This window comes from Rattus norvegicus, chromosome 10, assembly GCF_021556685.1.
Source record: "Rattus norvegicus strain SHRSP/BbbUtx chromosome 10, alternate assembly SHRSP_T2T, whole genome shotgun sequence".
Taxonomy (NCBI): domain Eukaryota; kingdom Metazoa; phylum Chordata; class Mammalia; order Rodentia; family Muridae; genus Rattus; species Rattus norvegicus.
The window spans coordinates 20,447,964-20,463,799 of record NC_141543.1 but is presented as its reverse complement, the minus strand read 5'-3'; the positions used below and the strand labels follow the sequence as shown (position 1 = coordinate 20,463,799).

Below are 15,836 nucleotides of genomic sequence, written 5' to 3'. Positions count from 1 at the left end.
GAAGAAAACATCTCCAAACTAGAAAGACACACCCATACAGATACAAGAAGTACACAGAACTCCAACTTGGATAAGAAAAGAAACTCCCCTGGGCTTATCATAGTTAAAACACCAAATATACAGAACAAAGAAAAAACACTGAAGGCTGCAAGACAAAAAACATAAGTCACATACAAAGGAAAACCCATCAGTGGAAATTCTGGAAGCCAGAGCAATACATTCTCTGTTTTAAAAGACCATGACTGCAAGCCTAGACTACTATACCCAGTAAAACTATCCATCAAAGTTGAAGCATAAAGAAAAACTTCCGTGATCCAAACATCCTTAAAAAGTCGGGATTGGGGATTTAGCTCAGTGGTAGAGCGCTTGCCTAGCAAGTGCAAGGCCCTGGGTTCGGTCCCCAGCTCCAAAAAAAGAACCAAAAAAAAAAAAAAAAAAAGAAGTCACACTCAACAACAGCAAAACATTAAGCAGAAAGTTAAACTCACCAATATTTCAAAGCAAAGACAGGAATAAGCACCTCTAGAAGACTCTAGCAAAAAAACAAATGAACCTGTAATTAATAAAATACAAAACACAAGAACACAAACAGCAAAAGCAAAACAAACGACGAAATTATTGCAAGTCAACATACACCTTTCAATTACAACTTTAAATACTAATGGTCTCCACTCTCCACTCAAAAGACACAGGCAAGCTGAATGGATTAAGAAATAAGATCCAGGAGCGCTTGCCTAGCAAGCGCAAGGCCCTGGGTTCGGTCCCCAGCTCCGAAAAAAAGAAAAAAAAAAAGAAAGAAAGAAAGAAAGAAAGAAAGAAAGAAAGAAAGAAAGAAAGAAAGAAAGAAAGAAAGAAAGAAACAAGACCCAGGGCTGGAGAGATGGCTCAGTGGTTAAGAGCACTGACTGCTCTTCCAGAGGTCCTGAGTTCAATTCCCAGCAACCACATGGTGGCTCACAACCATCTGTTATAGGATCTGATGCCCTCTTCTGTGTGTCTAAAGACAGCTACAGTGTACTCACATAAAATAAATAATTCTAAAAAAGATAAAAGAAAGAAAAGAAACAAAATCCGTGTTTCTGGAATGATGTCCTAGATTTAAAGACAGGCACAACCTTAAAGGGAAAGGGTGGGAAAAGAACCCATTAATGGGATCCACAAACAATCAGGCGTTGCTATCCTAATACCTGACAAAATAGACTTCAAACTAAAATCTTGGGTACCTATAATTCCAGTTCTGGGGAGACAGAGACAGGAGGATCTCTGGAGCTTGTTAGCTAACTGATCTACCTGAATTGATGAGTCGTATGTCCAATAAGAAGTTCTGTCACAAAATAAGATGGGAGAGTGGCCAAGGAAGATGCCAGACATTGATTCTGGCCTCCGCATGTGTATATATTTGCACACACAACTACATACACGAACACATAAGCTCATATACATACACAGAAAGAATGGATGTAAATATAGAATTATGAGAGATGATACCCTTCCACATATCCGGAGCATACAAGGGACTCTTCCTGTAGTTTTCTGGGCCCTAGAATGCACAGAGGTTTCCCAGGGAACCCAGAAAGAAAATAATCCACCCCTGCCACTCTCCTGGGAAACTCAGTGTCCCTACCTTGGACAACTCCCCACCCTCTCCAAAGGTGAGCCTGTCACATGACAGAAAGCTGACTCTCAATTGAGCACACATCACCTACCTTGAACTCCAGCCAACAGGATATGTGAGGAATTGTTATTTTTAAACTCCTCAATGGTGTGTGAGCGATCTAGTGGGGTTTTCGAGATGGGAAAACTGTCATAGAGAAAGTCAAGGTCTCGTCAGGCAGCTGCCAGGCTGGTCCCCCTCCTCAGTCACCACTATCTGAAGCCACAACCAGGTACAGGTGGTTTGGTGGCCAGTCAAGGTGGTTCTGAAAGGTCAAAGTTGTTGGATTTGGAACACACAGCCCAGGGAGGGTCTTCACGATGGTTGAGGCTGTGGAACCCCAGAAGAGGAGCAGGAACAGTCATCACAGGAAGGGGGATGCTCAGGGAGAGTAGGTACCTAGCTTCTTCTACCTCAGGGATTGAGGAGATGGCTAAAGAGCTCCTGGCATTGGGAGGCATTCACTCTGGCTGCAGAATGGTTAGAGGGATAGAGTCCTGAACACAGGTCCCAGATTCAGGGGCTAGCTGGGGCCACTATCCCGTGGGTGACATCATGATCCAGTTTGGGAGTTCTGAAGGATCACAGGACAAGTCTGCACAGACGTGGTATCTAAGACTCTTACACATACTGGATGTAAAGAGGACAGCCCTGGGGAGTGTGTATCTGTGCAACCACACGTCTGTCTCTTAGTAGCTATTGAAAGCATGTATGTTAGGGGCTGTTCCTGAGATCCTAGTTCTCAACCTCAGAATTCTTAGGAGGCTTTGGCTAGTGGTTCTGGGGTTCTCAGCCACCCTGGACCACCAGAAGAAGAACTCTGACACTAAGACCTTTGGCAGAAGAGATGAGATGATATCCTCTGTCCTCACTAAGGATACATCATCAACTGTAGACATACCTGAGACCTTTCCAGCAAGGGGGGGGGGTAGCTAATTAAACATCACATTCCCCCAAAGCTTCTCTGATCCCTGCGCTTAGTGATGATAAACCTCCTCCCTAAGCCGGGAAGGCTTGTTTCTCCAGGATGATCCTGCCCTGCCAGAACCCTGGTGTCTCAGCAGGGCCCAGTCTGTATCTAGACAAAGCTGCTGGCATTTCTGTATATCCTCCTGGGCAGGCATCACTCTGGGACAGGGGCTGTAGGGATGGGGGTGGGGCTTGGCTCTAGACATTGCCCTGAGATAGAGTGGATCCTGGACTCACAAGATTTAAATGTCACAGTTGGAGATGAGAAGGAAGGAGCTTTGAGATGAGAAGGAAGGAGCCTTGAGATGAGAAGGAAGGAGCTTTGATAATTACGTGGAAAGAGAAGTGTCTACAGGCCATGGAAAATTGCTGGTTACAGATGCTCCCTTCTAATGACAAGCAGGGCTTGCTGACCAAGTCCCAGAGGCCTGGAGATAAACTGCCCAATATAGCTTAGATGTAGGAACCAGGGACAGCCACGGGTTCTGATGCATTGACCTCTTTCAATGCCAGCTCCGTCAGAAAGTTCTTCCTACCCACACTGCATCCCTACCCACAGTGTAGCCCCACCATCTCCCCCTGCTTGTCTCTGCAAAGGGCCAGGTCTGGAGCTGGCAGAGCTGGGACACAGCCCTTGTTGAACAGAGAGGCCAGAACTGTGATTAGCTTTGCTCGATCACATATGGTAGCCACAGCTGGGGGATGAGCAGCCTGCTGGACATGAGGGTACGGTAGTAGATTGAATCACTATGGTATAGGAGCCAGGATCACACAGGATCATACCTCTACTGCTACAGAGAGGACATTAGGCTCCCAAATGGGTGGTGGGAAAAGCATTGCTTGTAGGGTGTGATGTCTGTTGCAGGGGGGAGGTCATCCCAGCGAAGGTTATAGCTACAGCCCCAAGCTCCACCCACACAAAGGGCTCAGAGTCCAGTTCTGAACACGTCTCATGTCAACAAAACTGGACGTGTGGGGAATATTGGCCACTGTCTTGGGCTGGAGAGCGGATGGATCATAGGAGGTGCACAGACAGACTGCCAGCCCTGTCCCCAGTGGTCCTGATTGAACAGTTCGGTTCACAGGGGCTGCGGATCTTCTCTATGAATTCAATGTGTAATATCCACAAGCCTTGACTTCTACAGCAGTCAGCTGGAATCCCAACTGCCTTCCCCTGGAAGACTTCAGGCATGCTCAGGTTCATGCTTTCTAGCCCCATGCTTCTCTCATAGCCTGGGGGTTCCACCTCTGACTACCTGCAAGATCTGTGGGCTTTAGGTTACCTAGATTAGTTGATCCACGAGGCCACCCTAGATGCCCTGTATGCTTTGGGGAGACTGAAACCTACAGAGGTTAGGGGCTGTAAACTTCCACCCTAGTTTTCTCATGACAGAGTTCAGCTCAAAGCATATTCCAGGGAGGCTACCTGCTGAGGCCTGATCCAGGTAACCCAGGGTAGGCTGGGCCCTATCTGGGTTTCTCTTCACTCTGGTCCAGGCAGGGAGACATCAGCATCTAATGACATTCCGGTCTAACAGAAGCCTCTGTGCCCCACCAAGGTTGGAGGTGGGAGACATGGAGTCAGGTTTTATCCTGTCTCTGCTCCCAACATCCGAGCGACAGCATCTGCTCAGCGGACGTGGTCCCTCTGCTGAGAACTGAGCTTGAGAGGAGCAGACTATAGTCACTGCCCTCCAGGGTGGTCTCCCTGAGCACCAAAGAGCTGTCATGAAGCCCTCCTGTCCCTGCTGCCCCAAGCAAAATCAGGGCTTAGCCAGCAGCAAGCAAAGCTCCTACATTTGGCTGGAACCTGTGCTCATCCAGCCCCTCGGTGCAGGAGATGCGCCGGATGCGCGTGGCTGTTGCCTGGCAACCCCCTGCCTGCGCGCCTGAGCCCCTGCGCCCACGCAGCCATCTCTGTCTCTGCTCAGCACTCCTGCCCGTGGGCCCAGATGGCCAGGCCAGGAGGGGACAGTGGAGGGAAATCACCCCAGTGTCTGCCCCGGTCAGGCCCGTGTCTCTGTCCCTCAGGGAGGATTCTGGGTTGCCGGTCTCAGTGGAAGAGGAGTAGGGGATTCAGCCAGGTCTGCTGGGTGCCAGGAACATCTATGGCTCCAACCCCCTATACACAGCATCCAGTTCTCCCAGTTTCTGTCCTGCCCCACCTGTGCTCCTTGGCCTCACTTAAGCCTCCGAAGGAGCCCTGGGGGATGGGCAGTCTTTATTATTCTAGGTGAGAAAACGGGTGCCCAGACTTTGCTAGCCTAATCTGCAGCTATTGGCCCCAGAGATTGCACAACTCAGAGCAGTGAAAACCCAATTTTAGACCAGGGGTGGCATGCCCTCCGCCCGTGTGACAATCTGAGGATCACTGGATGGGTGTGAGGCTCCAATTAAAGGTATTGTGACATCAACCAGTGGGGGGTTGAAAACGCAATTGCCTACCATCCAGGAAGTGACCTCATTGCCACTTGAGGTTACACTACTGGGCACAAGGCAGGACTAGGACCTGGTGTGACATATCTAAGCCATTGTGAAGAGCTCTGGGGACAGAGGTGACCCTCTCCCATCTCAACTCTACAGCACTCGATGGATGACCTGTGAACTCTACTTTCCCAGCCACCGGGGCTAGAACAGCAGCTCTACCTGCTTCCTGACCATTCCACCCCAGAAACGTCTCTAGCTAGGGAAGAATACCTCAGGAACCAGTGGGTCCCTGAGGGTAATGACAGGAAAATCACAGGGGAGAGGAGGAGGTAGGTGCTGCACTGTGGGAAAGGGCAGTAGAAGCAAAGGTCCTGAGGCAGTCTGTCCTTCCTGTGTTGGGTGCATTTGAGGGACTGCCATCAGGTAGAGGGGGCCTGGTCCAACCTCTTGAACATCTCTGTGTTACAAAGGGCACAGGAAGCACGGTGAGGGTCTCAGCTAGGCTATTTTGGGGGGGCAAAGGCCTCAACAAGCTCAGGCTGGTCCCAGGAAAAGACGCTTAGTCATGCTGTGGACTGATACAGCTGATAAGGGCAAGAGACCACCCCCATGCCTCCCCCCCCCAATGGAGTGAAATTGTTTGGTTGGTTTTTAACCTCTGGGATGCCCTCCAAGCACCCTCAGCAGCAGATCTAAGCATCCAGAATTAATCCCTACCAAACACCACTTACTGAACCTGGCCCAGAACATGGCAATAGCCACAGATCCCAGGAAAGCCACCGTCTGAGGGGCTAGCCAGCGTGAGGGTGGAGAAATGGAGTGTCTCATTACTGGCTGTGCCCACAAACTCCAGGTAGCAATCAGTCAGCACCTGCTATGTAGAGCAAGAATTGCTACCTTTTTTTCCACTGCTAGTTCCCGTGGGCCAGAGACAGATCACAGACCTTAGTACCCAAGAGACAAGAGTCAAAGTTAACGGGGGTGGAAACTGTAAGTAGCCTCTGTACCCCAGAGACCCTGCTCCTGCATCCTGCATCCTGGGTCCCTGCCTTCAGGTTTGGGCAGAGAGAAAGATGAGAAGGGTTCAAGTCCAGCTCAGTTGCATGGTCAGAAGTTCTGTGGCTGTGTCTATGCCCACAACTTCTCAAAACCTTTGCCCCCCTGGCCCGAACCTAGCATCCAGGGAAGCCAGAGCAAAGACTATGTTGTTCTTTGGTACGTTTGTTCCTGCCAGGTGACCTAGGGTAAAGACAGGCCTCAGATTATGGCTTCTAGCCTAATCCTGGGAGAAGAAGCTGTGACCCCCCCCCATACCCCCCTCTCCTGAGAATTTGAGGCCCCTTGGGCAGAACCTTGGAAGCACAGGCTGACCCATCCAGGTCCAGCAGGCCTCACTGTGGTCTCCCAGGCCCCTGGTGTGTGGCCGGATTATCATTTATAAAACCTGCAGTGGGGCCACAGGTGACCGTGGGGATGAAGGGGGTGGGCACCCTGCCCTGAAGCTGACTCACAGGAGGCAGTGGGCGTGGCCGTCTCACCAGGGTTTCTGGGCTCCTCCAGGCAGATTGCAGACTGCCCGACTGTTTGTTGGAAACAGAGCCGACATTTGCATTGCCAGGCCTGCAGCCCTGGAAACCAAACACTGTGTTCTGAGCTCCCGGCTGCGCCAGGCCAAGCAACGCCTCTGCCTGTCTAAGGGGGGAGCAGGAGACCTGCTAGCATTTACCGCCATCCTGGGCTGAGTTATCAGTATTTCTCGGGGAACTGCAGTTTAAGGAGACCTGACCTCTCTATCTCAGGGGTGGGAACTAGGGGTTGGGGAACCTAGGACAAATCGGAATTTTTGCCCCGCTCCTGTGCCCCAGACATCCTGGGTCCTATGGGGATGAAGACTCAGTGGCCAGTGTACAAATGATTACCCAGCTAGTCCTGGGGATTTGGAAATTGTGTCTCGGAGAAGCCTCTCAGCCCCTGAGTCCCAGGGGCCCAGATGGGACCAGTTGGTTCATGTCACACACACGCACCCTGCCCCCAGCAGCCAGCATAGCCCTTGGCACACAGGGGTGCAGGCCACATGTTTATGAAATGAATGGAAGGTTCCAGAAGCTGTGCTCCAGGGCACCGCTCTCAAGAACCTTCTCAGCTGGGATGCATGAGCGTCAGAGCACAGGCTGACATGGGGACACTCGTCTGCCTGGCAAGACCTCTGACCCTGCAGCCAAAGGCTGCATGTGGAAGGAGTCTCCTTGCCGCCTCTAGCCTCCCTTGTCTAAACCGATACCCAGCCTCCCGGCAGCAGGTCCTGGTAGCCTTGCTCTAGCCAGCCTACTGCCTCTGGATAGTGTCAGAAGGCCCTTGGCTTAGCTGCCCACAAGCTGGTCACCATGGCTGTTTCTGTGGAGACCTTCCCTGCCAGGCCACTCAGGCTCCACATGTCTACAGAGAGCTAGGATGAGCCTGTGAGGGGCGAGGTTATGATGCAGGCAGGATGCATTCTGGGAGAGAGGAAGAGACACAGTCACCTAGGCAGGGCCTCCCCAGTTCCTTGGACATACAGTCACAGGTCTCTCTTTATTCGGGGCAGTGGGGTTGGCCATCCTAAGTTTCCACCCAGCCCGGGACCTCTCTGAGCAACAGAGGGAACAATGAAGGAGAACCCTGCCTTGGCCTGACCACTGCAACCACATCAGCAAATCAAATCAACCCATGTTACCTCACAAGCCCCTCCCTGTTAGCCCACAGTGTCCACCCCCACTCAGCCTCCACCCAGGATCAGGGGCTACTTTCTGCCTGATCTATTTTCTGGTGTCTTCAAAGAGTCACTATATGCAGCAAAAAGCCAGCTTTTAAGCGTACAGCCCCCATGGGAGTTTGTAGGAATGTGTTTGGTCAGAAAACACCACTAGCCGAGAGGTCGTACAAGTATAGTTCTCCTGTGGTCACCGATTCGTGGTTTGGGGGGTCTTGAAAGCAGGAGTACCTCAAGGGTTAAATGTGTGATTTTTTTAGAAACAGTCAGTTCATGCCTGAATAGAAACCGAAAGACCTCCAGTTTCCCAGAATCTACTTAAATGACTGACCCTGTTCTGCCCTTGCCAGGTAATGGTGGTCATAGCACTCAGGACTGACTGACCATATCCCCTCACTGATGTTGGCTGAAAATCAGAGGCTACCTCTGGCCCTGCTGGAGAGCGACATCTTGCATACTTACTTCCAATGAGCCTCTGAGATATGCTGGGAGGGTGAGAGGGCAGGATGGTGGGACAGCAGCCTCCAAAAGACATGCGTGAGGCTTGACCCTTGGGACTGGGGAATGTGGTCTTACGGAAAAGGGATCTCAGCAGATGCCGTTATGCTGGAAGCTCCTAAGCTAGGATCATCCTGGATCATCGCATGGATTATCTGAGTGGCCCCAAGTCCGGTGACATTGTCCTCCTAAGAGATGGGAGGCACAGGGAGGGCGGGGCATGACAACAGAATAACAATCAAAGTGAGACCAGAAGGTTTCATCTGAGCATAATGAACCTGTGAATACCTGTCCCACCTGGGCAGGACTTCTGGGTTCCAGGGCTGGGGCAGCAGGTGTCTGCAGTCCCTGGCCATTTGTCACAGAAGCCTCAGAGGTCCTAAACATTGGCCTTGGTCTAACCCAGGAACAGGGATACCAGCTGCAGGAGTCACACTCTCCTGCCTACAGATAGGCTGGAGACTTCCTTCCCTGGGAAGGAAGGACCCAGAGGCTGACGGGACAAGGTAAAGGACGGATTGCCACAGCTACCTTGTTCCTTGAGATACCTAGGGCCCAACTGCAGTCCCCTACATAGGGCCACTCGGAAGCTTGGAGAAATTCTACAAATATGGGACGCTCAGGGATTCAAACCCTGGGTGAGGCTCCTCCCTCACAGACCTGGCACCCACATCTCCAACCGTGAAGGAGCCTCAAAGCTTTCAGACCACCCTCTCTGCACTAATGTGGTCGATTTCAAAGCAAATGCAACATCCCTCGGGGCAGGGGGAGGCATACATTCTCAGAACTCCAGCAGCTTCATCTTAACATAATAAAAGCCAAGCCCCACTAGGACCTGGGTTCCCACAGAGAAGAGCCTCCTTCCTCCTCTCCATCAGCCCTGCCTGGCCCGGCTCATCCCCACCTCTACCTTGGCAGCTGAAATTAGCTAGGCCTTAGCTTAATGCTTCATTCTGAAAGCAGTTTCCACATTGGATCAAACACTGTGAGCAAACTCATTAGGAAGCTGGGGCGGCAATGACGGCAGACCAGCCACAAGCAGGCAGGCCTTGCAGCTGATCAAAGAAGCAGGGAGAGGCCTTGGTGTGGGGCTGCAACATGACACATGCGCACACATGCAGGGTCACAGCACCCACATGCTCACCCGGGCACACGGGCCATACAACGGGAGCACTTCTAGGCACATTCTAAGAGTTCGCCAATGCACACACACTGTGAAGGCCTCATGGTGTCCTCCCTGCCCCTCTAGGGGATAGCTGAGTACCACAGTCTCTGCTTATCAGCTTTGTGACAAGAGTCTCCTCAGAAAAGTACAGACTGCAGTCTACCTGGCAGGCACCCACCAAGTCCAGGTGACCCATGACACACTGCAGTAACGTGACTGAAAGCAGGCTACTGGTGTCACCTGAGCTGGTTGAGGTCTGCTGCTCAGGGACAAGCCACGGCTTGATGTAAGGCTTCAGTGGTCCAGCCAGTGGCTTGGGTAGCCCTTTCAGATCTATCTCATCTGGTCTTTTTTCCCTGCTTTAGAAACCCAAGAAAGTCTGAACAGCTCTGTGTGTATCTGTCTGTCTATCAACCTTCATCCTTCATCCAGATGGGAGGAGAGAGCCTCAGCCCTCAGGACCATGCATTCCAGCTGACAGGCAACCATTCGTCCCCATGTTCCCAGCACAGAGGCTTGCTGGCTAGCCTCGGTTCTGTAAATGTAACCGACATCTGGGTACTCCCTGGGTTAGCCGAGAGTGGTAAGGATCTATCCACTGCCTATCCACCATCTACTCACCCACCCTCCCACCCTACCCATCCACACACCATAATTCCATCCCCTATGCCTGCTGACCAGTCAAGACAGAGAATAAGTACAGCCTAGCCTCATCCCTAAGCCAGTGGAGGGCAAGTCCCAGGGCAAGTCCCCTACTTGCTGTGTATGTCACAATCCCACCCATCATGTTGTCCTACCCAAGGGACTCTGCTTCAGTTTCCCCACTAACCCTAGCAACTCTCCTATGTGAGTCTCTGCCTCCAGATGCCTGGGTCTTGTCCCATCATGGCCACTGACTGGTTGAGGCCCCCTGGGAACAGAGTCCATTCTCAGGCCTGGCTAGATGGCTGCCCAGCACCTGACAGAAAAGAGCAGGTGGGGGCCTCCAGAGCCACCACCCCCCCTTTAAGCCTGGAGTCTCTCCTCAGCCTCCCTCCCACCTGCCTGTATGTGATTCGGGCTCTCTCTCCCTTCCTTTCCTGTAGCCTCTCAGACACCCTAGGGCAAGACCTTGGGGCTGGGCTTTTGCTCAAAGGTCAGAGCCCAGAACGAGGACAGATATTCCATAAAAGGCACTGACCTCCAAGTGCAAAGGAGCCAGATGCTGGGAGTGAGCTGCTGGGGCCAGCAGCATTGAGGAATGTGGGTCAGGCCCTTCTCCCAGATGCCTGGTGCCTTAAGGAAAACTGGGAGTTGGGGAGGGGGGAGTCACAGAAGCCTCCCTCGACTGCCTGGCCTCCCTTCTGCCACCCTTGACTTTGCCTTTCTTTCCTTTGCCTGTCTTTCCCTTGGCAGGAGACCCTATGAAGCTGACCCAGGCACCAGGCATGGAGATCCCAGCTGAGCACTTGGCCTTCCCCTACACAGAGCTGATTATCAAACCCACTTACAGTGGAAGAAAATCGAGGCTGGGTGTGAAAGTCACCTGCTGAGGTCACACAGCCAGGAGGTCCATGTGACCTGTTACCTAGGTCTGCATCCCAGGGACCTGATACCCACGGGGCTCTCCCAGCTTCTTTCTCCCCTCCCTTATTCTTCTTCAGCCCCGGTCACGCTCTGGGATCCAACGCAGTACCCTCAAGCCCAGGTGGCCAGGCCTAGTATACAGGCTCTGTCTTCCTAAGACATCAAAATGGGCAACCACCCGCTCACTCTTTCCTCACAGAGTTGACAGTTCATATGAGGTGTGAGGTGCAGAAGCAGCTGCCAATAGTCAGGATAGGGCTCCACAGTCAATACCCCGCTGCTAGGCAAGCAAGGGGAAGTGTTCAGGGGCGGGCACTTCAGGAACCATAGTGGCTTTCTAACTCAAAGGGAGTTGATCTAGCAGAGGTGATGAGGCCCAGAGGAGTCCTGGACACCTGATGGACAGCTTCCCCCACAGAGCAGGGACTGGACCTTGCAGAGTGGGGACATGAGGCCAGGATGGTGTAGGGTCCTGCCCAGTTATGTAATCTCTTAGGGACACACCTTTGGGGTCAGACTGTCCTTCCAAAAGACAAAGCATTTCTTAGTCTGCAGAAAGAAGGGGAGGGAATAATGGGGCGGGGGGTCTGGTGTTCGTCTTTGTCATAAGAGGGACACAGACCATGACTTGGAGTACATGGCAAAGGCCTTGACTTCACCCAGAATAATACTCAAACCTCCCAGTGCTCTTGACTCCAAGCTCAGGGTGCTTCCCCATCCTATGCCATCTGCCGGCTGTGAATTGAGAACTGGCAGGTGGGGTCATAGGCTGAGTTGAAGAGGGGTCTGTTGTGCTCAGTCGGGGACACAAATTAAGGCCCAGTGATTACCTGAGTCAGGGCCAAGACACTCCTCCAAGGAGTCTCCGAGAGCCCGTTCTTTACATAGAGGCAGAGCCTGAGTATCCTTTCCAGAGGGGCTGCTCCAATCTCAGGACCTGTTCCCCACATCTTCCGGGCTGGCATACTGGCTGCCAGCTTGTCCTGTTTAAATATTTAATCCAGTTAAATATTAAACCTCTTCCAAGTCCCAATTACAATTGGATCGATTCTCCGCGGTTGTGGGGACTGGGCTGGTGCTCCCCTCCCTTACCCAAGCCCATCAGCTTGAATGGGAGGTGGGATTGGGGAATGGGATGGAGGAGGGGCGGTCTCTGGGCAGGGGAGGGGTCAGAGAGGGGCAAAGTGAGAGAGGGGCCTGGCACCAAAGTGGGGTTGGGGAGGAGCCTGGAAGGGGGAAGGGGTCTGGAGCAGGGTATTCTTGGTTTTCACGGTGCTGACTTGTCTCTTGGGGGCTCCTCTACCTGTGGGGTCCTACCCCAGCACTGCTTTCCTGCCCACACTAGGCAGGAAGGGAAGGTCCCCTCTTGTCCCTAAGGATCTGTCTGGTGGAAATGGAAAAGACAGAAGGAAGAGCATCTACTGCTCTAGGCTTCTAGATGGACCCAATGGACAGGCTGAGCCTGCATGGTCCCATCCTGTGGGATCTGCCTAGGGTGATAAGGGCCAGAGGGGTGTCTGTAGAGGACACACAGCCGGGGACCTTGAGAGCTGGACCTTTTTCAGTCTAAATACAACTCCCACACTATGATATATTTTACATATACTAAAAAAGCCTTCCCCGCCCTTTTTGCAGTAGCACAGCATCCTAAGGCTTTGGGTGTTTGCAAACTTCTGGGACTGAGGCGCGCTTGGCAGATTTCTTTGGGAGTTGCCACTTCAGTCTAGGTGTGAACACCATCCAGCAATGCGGGCAAGCATCTGCACGAGCTCTGTCGCTTAAAAAGCGGGGACTGAGCTAAACCACGCGTCGCCAACAATCTGACAGAAAGAAAGATAGTTTCGGATGCTCTTGATCATAAGTCCCACATAGTCTGTGGAGTCTCACGGAACCCCTCCCTTGGCTTTTGCCTCCCCTCCCCTCCTGTATTGGAGGGCTACAGTGCAGACTGCAGTCTGAGAACAGTGCCTTACCCCACCAGGCCAGCTCTCTCCCCACCAGGTGTGTGCTCACTAAGTCAAGATGTGATCCACTGTTCAACTGCTTCTCGCCCTGCCACGGATGATGCTCATCAAACAGAAGCTTCTTTCAACTTCGGCACTAATTGTAAGTTTGCATAACGTAATTCTTACTGGTGGCTGTGTTTAACAAGCAGCTTACTAATTTCCTGAAGGTTTACCCACCGGCTCAGAGGAACCTGCTCCCACACAGGGCTGTGTCACCTGCTTAAGCACCTGCTGGGGCTGGTGGCAACCTCCACTCCCCTGACTGCAGTGTGACATCTCTACTTAGGCCATGTGTCTGGCCTGTGGAACCTACTCTCGTTGTTGATTCTGCCATATTCCTGCTCTCTGTTCCCTAGTGCTTTAGCCATGGAGCCCTGAAATCTGATGGAAGGGCTCTTCCCTAACCTTTCTCAAAGGCTTGGCTACTCTTGGCTCTTTAGTCATGGCAGCTAAAATATAGGGTCATCTCCTCAGAACCCAAAAAACACCTGCTGGGAATTTGATGGAAAGTACATTGAGTGTGGAAATTAACTTGGGTATGGCCATCATCGAGCCTTTCCTTCTGTGAGTGTATGGGCTCACCCAGGGTTCCGGGTCTTCCTTTATGACTTTGAGGAACATGTTGTGCTGTTTCCACTGTTAGTCCCATGTGCGGCTTCTGTCTTAAAAGGGGAGTTCTTGGTTTGGGGGAAGCCTCTGGGTTTCTCCTTGCAGTTGTGGGAAACGGGTTCTCTGTGTGCTGTGCTGGCTGTTTTACCCGTTGGACCCCGGCTTCACACAGGCTAGGCAAGTGCTCTACCAGTGAGCTACATCCCTAGCCCTTTGTTTTATTTATTTTGAAGTGGGGACTCACTAAGGTGCTCAGGCACCATCTTTAGCCTCCCAAGTAGCTGGAACTATGTAACTACACCAGGCCAGGTTCACCTGCTGTTCTCAGGCCACCGGCTTTCCTCAATCCTTAGCATTCAGTTTCAAGTTCCCCTTGGGGAGCCTGCAGGTTTATGGAGTTTGGAGCTCATTATGTTTCCCAACTCTGAGAATGCAGAGGATTCACCGACTTTGGAAGATTCTCAGCTTTTACTTCAGCAATGGTTTCCACTTACTCTTTATCTTTCTAGAACTTCTAGAGCAGCTCTCTAACTTTTTCTGGAAAGAGCCTGATTGAAACTTTGTAGACATTATAGTCCAGGTGGCCTGTTGCAACTGTTGCAACTTTTTAACGCCTTTGGTTCAATACGAAAACCTGTATCAGTAGGACTGGGTGTGAGCAGCTGCAGGAAGGTGTCCCAGCAAAGCACTATTATAAGGCTACATAGTGACCCCAATTACCCTTGATAGGCCATTGGAGAAGCACGTAGGACCCAGTCTTCCAGCTCTCCCATGGGCTGTGGGGCATCCAGTGATTTTCTGTCTTTTGTCTTCCACTTTGCTAATTCTCTCACTAGCCGTGTTCAATTAGCTATCTGATCCATCTGTTTGATTTCTTTTTTTTTTTTTTACTTCAACGATTGTAGTTCAGTTATCTGTAAGGTCCACCCCTTTCCCCCCATAGTATTTTATTTCTGACCTTAGGATTTTAATTTGAAAAATTTCCCCTAATTTTCAATTTGCTGCTGGGATTTTCAGCCCAGCTGGCTCTTATTGATGGTGAATATGAAGAAGCTGACACTAGTCCTGGCAACCCAAGGAAGTCATCTGCCAGGTACTGTGAGTTCAGGCCCGGCCGGAGGGTTGTCCCTGAGAAGCTATGACATAACACTTGCCATGGCTTTGGGTATCACTGGCTGGGAATCAATTTCTCTGTGGATTTCTCAATTTCTTAGCTGGAGGAGTTCCAGCCCTGGAGGTGTAAGTTCATGAACCTTTGTGAAATACAGGTGACATTTCCCGGAGACCACATTCTCCCCCACCCTAAGTCTGAGGAAAGCAGACCATGCCTGACTGTGAACCTCTTCCAGGCTGCCTATCACTGAGGATCCTGATTTCAGCCCTTGATCCATGTCCTCATACTCATCCATCGGAACAGGCATATAAGTTGGGTTGTCTGCCTGGTTCTGTGGAGAATATTTTCTTCCCCTTCTGATAAATCCACTTCCTGGGGTAATGTTTATCTGTTTATTCAATGTGGCTGGCACTTGGGACATTGTCTGAGTAGATTTCAAGTCCACTTTTTTCTGTGGTTCCATGGTCCTTGGGACTTCTAGACTCTTCCTCTGGCATCCCCTTGGGCCCTAGTCTTGGCTGGAGTCTACCTTGAAGACTTAAAAGTTCCAAGGATCCACAGCTACCAATATAGCCAGTTCCCTAACCCCTGGGCCAACCACATGCCCTGGGGACACAGAGCAAGCTTGAAGCTTGTCTTGGCACAGACATTAAACATTGATGAGGGTGCTGTCCGTGTTCCAGCTAAGGCGAAATAAAAAGACGGAGAAGATGCCAGTCCTGGCAGCGCAAGGGGGTCATCTGCCAGGTGGCTGCAGCAGCCGCTCAATACAGCTATAAGGAAGTGGCAACAAAGTCAATCTATATACATCAGCCGAGAGCCTTTCCCCTGGGAAGCCTGTGCAGCTCCAGGCCCTTCCTCAGGCCACAAACAAGGCTTTGTGCACCAGGTTTCTGGACGCCTCTGAATGGGGCCAGATCTCTGTGGACAAAATGGGCAAATCAGGGTCTGGATAACTAGGAGCCCCAGGCTGGACTCAGAGCTGAACTGCCACAATGGCTGGGCAAGAGTCCAGTAACTTCTCTCAGCCTGAGGCTGCCTTAGAATGAATGGTGGTCCCTGAGAGGCATGCCCACATC

At 51.6% G+C, this 15,836-nt stretch overlaps 1 long non-coding RNA gene across 2 annotated transcripts in view; it reads right to left on the bottom strand.

Moving 5' to 3' along the window:
* The window catches only part of LOC102547952 (uncharacterized), a 36,217-nt gene that overhangs the window by 7,828 nt on the left and 12,553 nt on the right, over window positions 1-15,836 (bottom strand). The window contains exon 1 of one of the 2 annotated variants that reach the window (XR_015631484.1): window positions 4,050-4,441. The exons of the other annotated variant lie outside the window; for it this stretch is intronic. This is a non-coding gene — a long non-coding RNA (uncharacterized LOC102547952). Of the gene's footprint in view, window positions 1-4,049; window positions 4,442-15,836 lie in introns of those variants that run through there. 2 annotated transcript variants of the gene reach the window in all.